The sequence below is a fragment of the Microtus ochrogaster genome, unplaced genomic scaffold, assembly GCF_000317375.1.
Source record: "Microtus ochrogaster isolate Prairie Vole_2 unplaced genomic scaffold, MicOch1.0 UNK97, whole genome shotgun sequence".
Taxonomy (NCBI): Eukaryota; Metazoa; Chordata; class Mammalia; order Rodentia; family Cricetidae; genus Microtus; species Microtus ochrogaster.
The window spans coordinates 418,297-425,523 of record NW_004949195.1 but is presented as its reverse complement, the minus strand read 5'-3'; the positions used below and the strand labels follow the sequence as shown (position 1 = coordinate 425,523).

Genomic DNA, 7,227 nt, shown 5'->3' with positions numbered 1-7,227 from the left:
AATGATGTACTTCCTCCAGCAAGGTGATACCACCTTCCCCAACAGCACCAATGATGTACTTCCTCCAGCAAGGTGGTACCACCTTCCCCAACAGCACCACCAACTGGGGACCAGGTGTTCAAATACCTGAGCCTATGGGGGACATTTCTCACACTAAGTACCACATGTAATCCTGCTTTACCCATTCCTTAGGGTTTCTAAACACAAGACCACCCCATCTAAAATTATATCATTGTAATTCTTTAGAACTAGGTCCAAATTACTTCCTGCCTAGTTGCTCCAGTTAGAAGTTTCAGGATGGTATCAAATAAAAAAACAGTGAAAATGAACAAATTTGGCTTATATCTGTCACTAGAGAGCAAGCTTCCAACCTTTTATTGTACATAATGTTAGCAATGGGATTTTTATAGAGGTTCTTCACTAGGTATGAAGAAGTTTTCTTGTATTTCTAGTTTATTGCATAACAAAAGGGTGTCGAATTTTGTCAGATGGTTTTTCTGCCTGTATCAAAATGAAACATGACATTTTTTACTTTATTAATATGACACATTGTGTTGATTAATTTTCATATTATATCATACCATTTCTGCCTTGTGTCCCTCAGATACAGCATACCTGGCAATGGTATGTAACCCTTAGTACAAGTTTCTCAATTTGGTTTGCTTATATTTTGTGAAGATAAATGCATTTATGCTCCAAAGGTGCACTGAATTAGCAATCAAAAATCTTCCTACAAAAAAACACCTTTGCACATTGGGGAGTATGATGTTTACATAATTTTGTGAGCTTTGTGACTTTCTGTGTTCATGATTTTATTCCATTGGGGTCACCAAATATGTTTCTTAATGCCTAAATGTGCTTAAAATGATCTATACTAGTTTTATATCAATAAATATATGGCTTGACATAAACTCTATCACAGAGAACATCCCAGTGCCCTTGAGAGAATGTGTGTTCTGCTCTTGTTGGCTAAAGTGTTCTACATATGTCTATTAGGGCTGTCTGTTTAATGCTGTTGTTAAATCTGCCTATGTTGATATTCTGCCTAACTGTCTTACTCAATATTAATAGATTAGTAAAACTTCTCACTAATTTCTTAGTTTTTTTTTCTAATTTGGTACATTTTGACTTTGTATATTTTGTGATTGTATTCTTAGATGCTCAAATGCTTATGAATTTTATGTCTTTTTGACAGATTGACCTTTTGACCTTTTGTGTATATGTATGCAGGTATGTGTTCATGTTCACGTGTGTGGTGGTTGAAAGCAAATGTCCCCCACAGGGAGTATCACTGTTTGGAGATGTGGCTTTATTGGAGTAGGTGTGGCCTTGTTGGAGGAAGTGTGTCACTGTGAAGGCAGGCTTTGAGGTTTCATTTATGCTAAAGTTTCACTCATGTGATACTCAGTCCACTTCCTGTTACTTTCTGGTCAAGATGTAGCTGGCACCGTCTGCCTGCACGTCACAACTATGCTCCCCACCATGATGATAATGGACTGACCCTCTGAACTGCAAGCTGCCACCTTAATTAAATGTTTTCCTTTTTAAGAGTTGCCATGGCTTTTTTCCCCTTCTCTCTCTTTACTGTTACGCACGCTGCAATAAACCTCTGGCCCCGTGGGGGGGAAAAAAAGAGTTGCCATGGTCATGGTGTCTCTTCACAGCAATAGAAACCCTAAGATGACATGTATATGCTAGTGCATGTGTGTGGAGCCCATCAAAAAAAGGTTCTTGTTCTCCCAACACTTCTGTATGCAACATCTTGATCTTGTCAGACCACCAGCATCTTCAGATGCTTGCACCAGGTACCACCCTGAAATTTCACTTTAGTCCAAGAAGAGTGTCTGGGAAATACTTGACTGAGGATGAACTCAACCCTGATCCTTAAGGAGACTCGCAGAAAAAGATTTCACTTAAGAACGTGAAGAAGTTTGTTGTTGGCCAGCATTTCATCTTAGGACAAAAATGCTTACAAAGAGATCATCCCGTGATTTTAGGTCAACACTACTACTGACTGGATAGACTCTGGGGTTAACGTTAGAGCTTTGCAATGCTTTTCTTGTGTTATAATGAAAATGGCCCTGGAGGAAAGACTATTGACACAGATACCTGCAGTGGTGAGGGCCCAGTGCATAAAGCTGCTCTATTTAGCATACTCAAGATCTCTATGGTCCAGGACACACTCCCCCTGCATGCTTCTTACTGAGAGAGGGGCCAAAATACTTACCACTTGATCTTCAGGAAGTTTCCATCTTTCTCACAAGGAGCCTGATGGGCCACAAATTACCACACTGAGGAACCACACCAGCTGCCTTAGGGGCAAGCTTCTGCTTCCTAGGAGATACAACCTGTCTGAAGGTTGCCGGGCAGGTGGTTTCAGTTACATCTAGAGCAGGGCAAGCACTAGACTTTGATTTCATCGGGAGATTTTTTTCTAAACAAAAGGAATATGCAAGGCACAGCACCTGTGTTTGCTGAGCATTAAGTCAGTAAGCTGTCCTCACTAAAGGCTTTGACTAATTAAAAATTAGATTACTGTATCCAGAACATGCAGTGGAAACACCACATAACAGGTTCTTTAGATACGCATGTGCAACATAGTCTCTAAAGTTTATAAGCATCTGTAACTCTGCCTTCAAGAGTGTGTTACTTCAACCTCAGGACATATACCATGTCTGGGAAGCTGATAGAACTCCTTGTTAAACCCAGACAAGATTCCCAAGTTTATACACAATATGCAATTTTGGGAATTTACTTTTTAGTGACTACCAAATTAGATCGTGTGAGGCAGGTAGGCTAAGTGAAAATAAATAAATCACAGGGTTTTTTTTCTTAATGGCTGTTTGTCCAAAAATCAAGAGAAAATCACATAACTCATAATATATGTAGCCTGACCTTAGAAAGTGTCTCATCATCTAACAATATGTGGTTTTATAAAACAAACTCCTACACAGAAATAGAACAGCTTTTGACTCAAAAGTGTATATGGTTCTGCAGCTAAAAATAGCAGAAAAGACTTGAGCTTGGAAAGACAGTCATCTCCTGGGGACAAAATTTGTTATGCTTCCTGAGTTTGCATACTGAAGAGCTGTACTGTTTGTAAGACTTTTTACAAGAATCAAACAAAACTTAAAAGAGAAAACCCCTCTTCGGGAGGTTTTACAATGTTTTGAAAATTGCACAGTATATTCTAGATGTAATTTAACCAGTTTGCGTTGTGTCGTGCCATCATGTATTCTTTCAAATACTTTTTAAAAGCCCTGGAAGGATTTGTAAGAATGCGCTCAGCAGAGTGTACACGCTCATGAACACGTGGCCTGCCGGCTCCCGGCCCTCACTTTCTCCAAGTCCCACCAGACAGAGTCCCTAGGGACCTCTGTGCTCCAGTCTGGGAGGGAGGCCACCTTGTCACCAGGGTGGGAGGGGAAAGCTGCTGACTCACAACCAAATGGCTGCTCTCCCTCCCCAGTCCTGCGGAGAAAGCCACCCTGTGATGGGAAAACTGTCCTTGCTCTCTTGGTGACATTGTGGAAAGGAACACTCCCAGGAACTCCCACTACCACCCCCAGCGCTCACAGTGCACGGGCACAGAAGGATGAAAACCAGAACAAGTTAAGCAGAGAGGAGCTAGGGAGAAGAAGGAAGCGCAAGCTTGCACTTTCCGTCCTTGCCTGGGTTGGACTGGAAAATGCCCTGCCCCGCCCCACTGGGACATGCTTGTCCTGGGTGGCTGCTGACCCAGTAGGTCTGTGTAAAAGCCTTCACCCAGACTCTTACAAACATGTGTTTTTAAAACCAGTTTATCTTCCAAAACCTCTTCCCTTTCTTGTTCACATCTTGTCATGAAGATGAGCTGCCCGAGAGTGCACTTAAGCCTTCTGCTATCAACTGGACACTCAACCACTGCTCTGCCCTGGGTGAAGATCTTTAATTCCAAGAGATCAAGAATCTGGCATGTTTTATATAGCCAGAAATTAATCAATAACAGTAAAACTGTGTGTGTGTGTGTGTGTGTGTGTGTGTGTGTGTGTGTGTGTGTATTCCCCAATTGCCTTGAAGACAAGAGGTGGGGGTGATTAGCGAGGAACACAAAGGGACCCTTCTGAAATGATTGACTATGTTCTGTGCCGGTCCTGATGAAGGTTTACAGCTGTATGTATGTATCATAATTCTGTGTATGTGTGCATTTTATTATATGTATGTTTTTTTTACCTCAATGGGAAAACAAAAATATTTAGCTGGAGTTAAATACATGCATGCCAAAATGGCTTGGGATAAAGTGTTTTGAAATCTACACCTTACTTTGAAACATATCCCAAAATAAGATGTGTTGATAACTGGATAAGGTAGGTTAATGGATCTGTTTGTAGTAAAGAGAGACTGTTAAAACATCAATTACAGAGTAAAAGTTGCTCTAGGAGGGCTGTTTGTTGTAGGATCCTGTCAGCTTTTCAGTAAATTCAAAGATTTTGCAATAAAAGATCGGTTTAAAGCACTTTAGAATTGACACTGAATTTGGGTTTCATTTTAGTATAACTTTATGATGAATACAGTTGTTAAATCTGACTCATATCTATCTATGCAAGACCCAGCACAGATACATACATGTGTTTATGCATAGGCCACAGATAGATATAATTCATACAGTACATTACTAGAGTGATTTAAAAGGCATGGTCTGAAATAAAACAGGCAAACGCTTTATTTTCTCTATCACACACACAGATATCTGCTAGCATGACATGAGAGCTCTCTATGTGAAAAAACCACTCAAGATATTTTGAGGCCCTGCCACAAAATGTTACACATAAGGTGATAGAAACAGCTCCTCTGCTTGCCTCTCGTGCCTGGTCATCCATGACACTTCCACGCTGCTGACTCTTCTAGGTTCAACTGCAAAGGGAAGCAATTATAACCCCGACTTCTCTCTCTCTCTCTCTCTCTCTCTCTCTCTCTCTCTCTCTCTCTCTCTCTCTCACACACACACACACACACACACACACACACACACACACACACGTGTACAACAGAGATATGAACAACCTTGTCTTCACTTATGGCTGACTTCTCCGGTGGTGCTTCTGATAGGAAATACATCATGAAATAAGTATCTGGGAAGGATTTGAATTGTGTGGGCGTGGCTTCCTGACATCATATACACTGAATACACTTGCAGTGGGGTGTAGAATTGCTTCTGCTTATAAAACTCCAGAGTTTTAATAATGTCATGAGATAGTGTTCAAAACACAGGCAACAACTGATTAAATATAACTAGAGAGAGCACTGGAATCAGAAAAGAAGTAAGCACCAGGCAACACTAAGCTGAGAAAAGACACATAGGGAGGCACAGCGCTGAAGTCGAGAGTGACAGCTCCAAATGAACTTTACAGCTGCGTGTGAGAAACAAAGTAACAACCCACTGATTTCTCCAACCGAGTACCTAACACAATGCAGTAACAGAGTGGAGCTGTGTGAAACCTGGAGCTGTGTGAAACCGTTTGAGATTGTTGATTTATGTTTCCTGGTGCTGGGACTCAAACCAGGGCCCCGTGAAGAGGTAGGCAAGCACCATAGCCTAAAGCTGACTATTCAGCGACATCACTGGCAGGATCCTTAATATAATCATCACAAAACAAAGCATAGTTAAAGATTCCTCTCTGAATCCAGGTCCAGTTCAGTGTAAACATCGTGAGAGAGGCTGGCGAGGCGACACAGTGGTTCATGCACCGGTGGGCCCTGCAAACACGAGGAATAGGGTTTGGAGCCTCAGAGTTACGGAGAAGCCTGTGTCTGCTGCCATCATGCAATAATTGCAGTGCGTAGGAGGTAGAGGACTCCTGAGAAACCTGGTTAGGCAGGTTAGGCAGACAAGGTTGAACCAGCATGCTCTATGACGAAGAGAGGTCATAGAAGTTCCTAACATCAGTCATAGGTCTCTGTCCCTGTTGTCTCTGTGTGTGTGTCCTTTGTGTTTGTGCATACATGTGCTCTCACACATACATATAAAATAAAATTCACGACATAAGAATGGTTACGCTGGTAGTGGTGCTAGGGACACTTCCCTATGTCGGCACCAGTCCGGTTAAGCTCACCTCTGGTCCAAAGCTGCGCCTGGGCCGGCATGGAACAGGAGGATGAGTGGGCTGCTGCACGCCAGCCTCCCAAAGATAATGAGAAGTCGACACCAATGCTGCATCAGTGCCTTCTGGAAACAGAGTTCATCAGCCACCCACCACTCAACGTGTATCAAATATGTCAAGGCCTTTTATGTTATCTGCTGAGGAATCCAGGCAGAATGAGGGTGAAGGGGGGCGGTCACAGGTCATTCTGTCACTATCTGATCATGGTGCGAGGTACCCCTCCCCACTGCCTCCTACACCTTCCCAGATGGATCGTCAGCCATGGTATATCCACCAACCAGGCAGAATGATTGACACATGATGTCCATAGGGAGTCCAGGTACTCTGGTGGGAGTGAACACAGCCTTCAGTCAGAATCTGATGCCTCACAGTGGCCTGCCAGGCTCAGCTTCCCATGGCGTCCCAGTAATGGCCCACAGCAGTGCCCCACCAATGCCTTATCCTGTCCCCTCAACAGTACCTGCTGCCACAAGCTCTTTAAACAATGGAATATTGTTTGTCCAAGGCATGGCTTCCCGAGGGGACTGTGCCATGCCTCCTTCGATGGATCGGATGATGCACTTAAATCCCTACAATCTTGGGATGCCCCCAGCTAGGCTTCAGCCATTGCTGACTTTAGATTCCCAGGACTCGCTTGTGACACAAATTCCCAGGAAGGACCTTTCGTATCTGAGTAGCCCACACCTGGTCCACAGGGGACAGAGAGCCCCAGTGCTTCAAAAGAAGCATCTGGGAGGCCACCTCCCATAAAGGCCCAAAGAGGCCAAAGGTCAGAGAGTTTGGAACTTGTTTTGGGTTCATTCAAGATTATTGTGCTTCTAACTCAAACAAAAGTCCCACCTAGTTGTAAATTAGAGTTCTGCTCTCTCAAGGCTCTTGTCAACAGGTGTGGCTAGTTGCCAGACCTTTTGCTCTTGAAATAGGGAAGTAGTTGGTCCCTATCTAAAATAAAAGTCTAAGTGTCCAACTAAGTTCCATTTCCCTTTATGGAAATAACTTGGGATTCCACCCAGGGAGTGGTTTGCCTACAGAGTGTTTGGTCTAGGGCCTGAATCTAGGGCGTGAGGGATGGATGATGAATGTAGCC

General features: G+C 43.1%; 1 pseudogene; it reads left to right on the top strand.

The window, feature by feature from the left end:
• Nucleotides 1-6,437: 6,437 nt before the first annotated feature.
• Nucleotides 6,438-7,227, top strand: part of LOC101994554 — a 1,883-nt pseudogene continuing 1,093 nt past the window's right edge.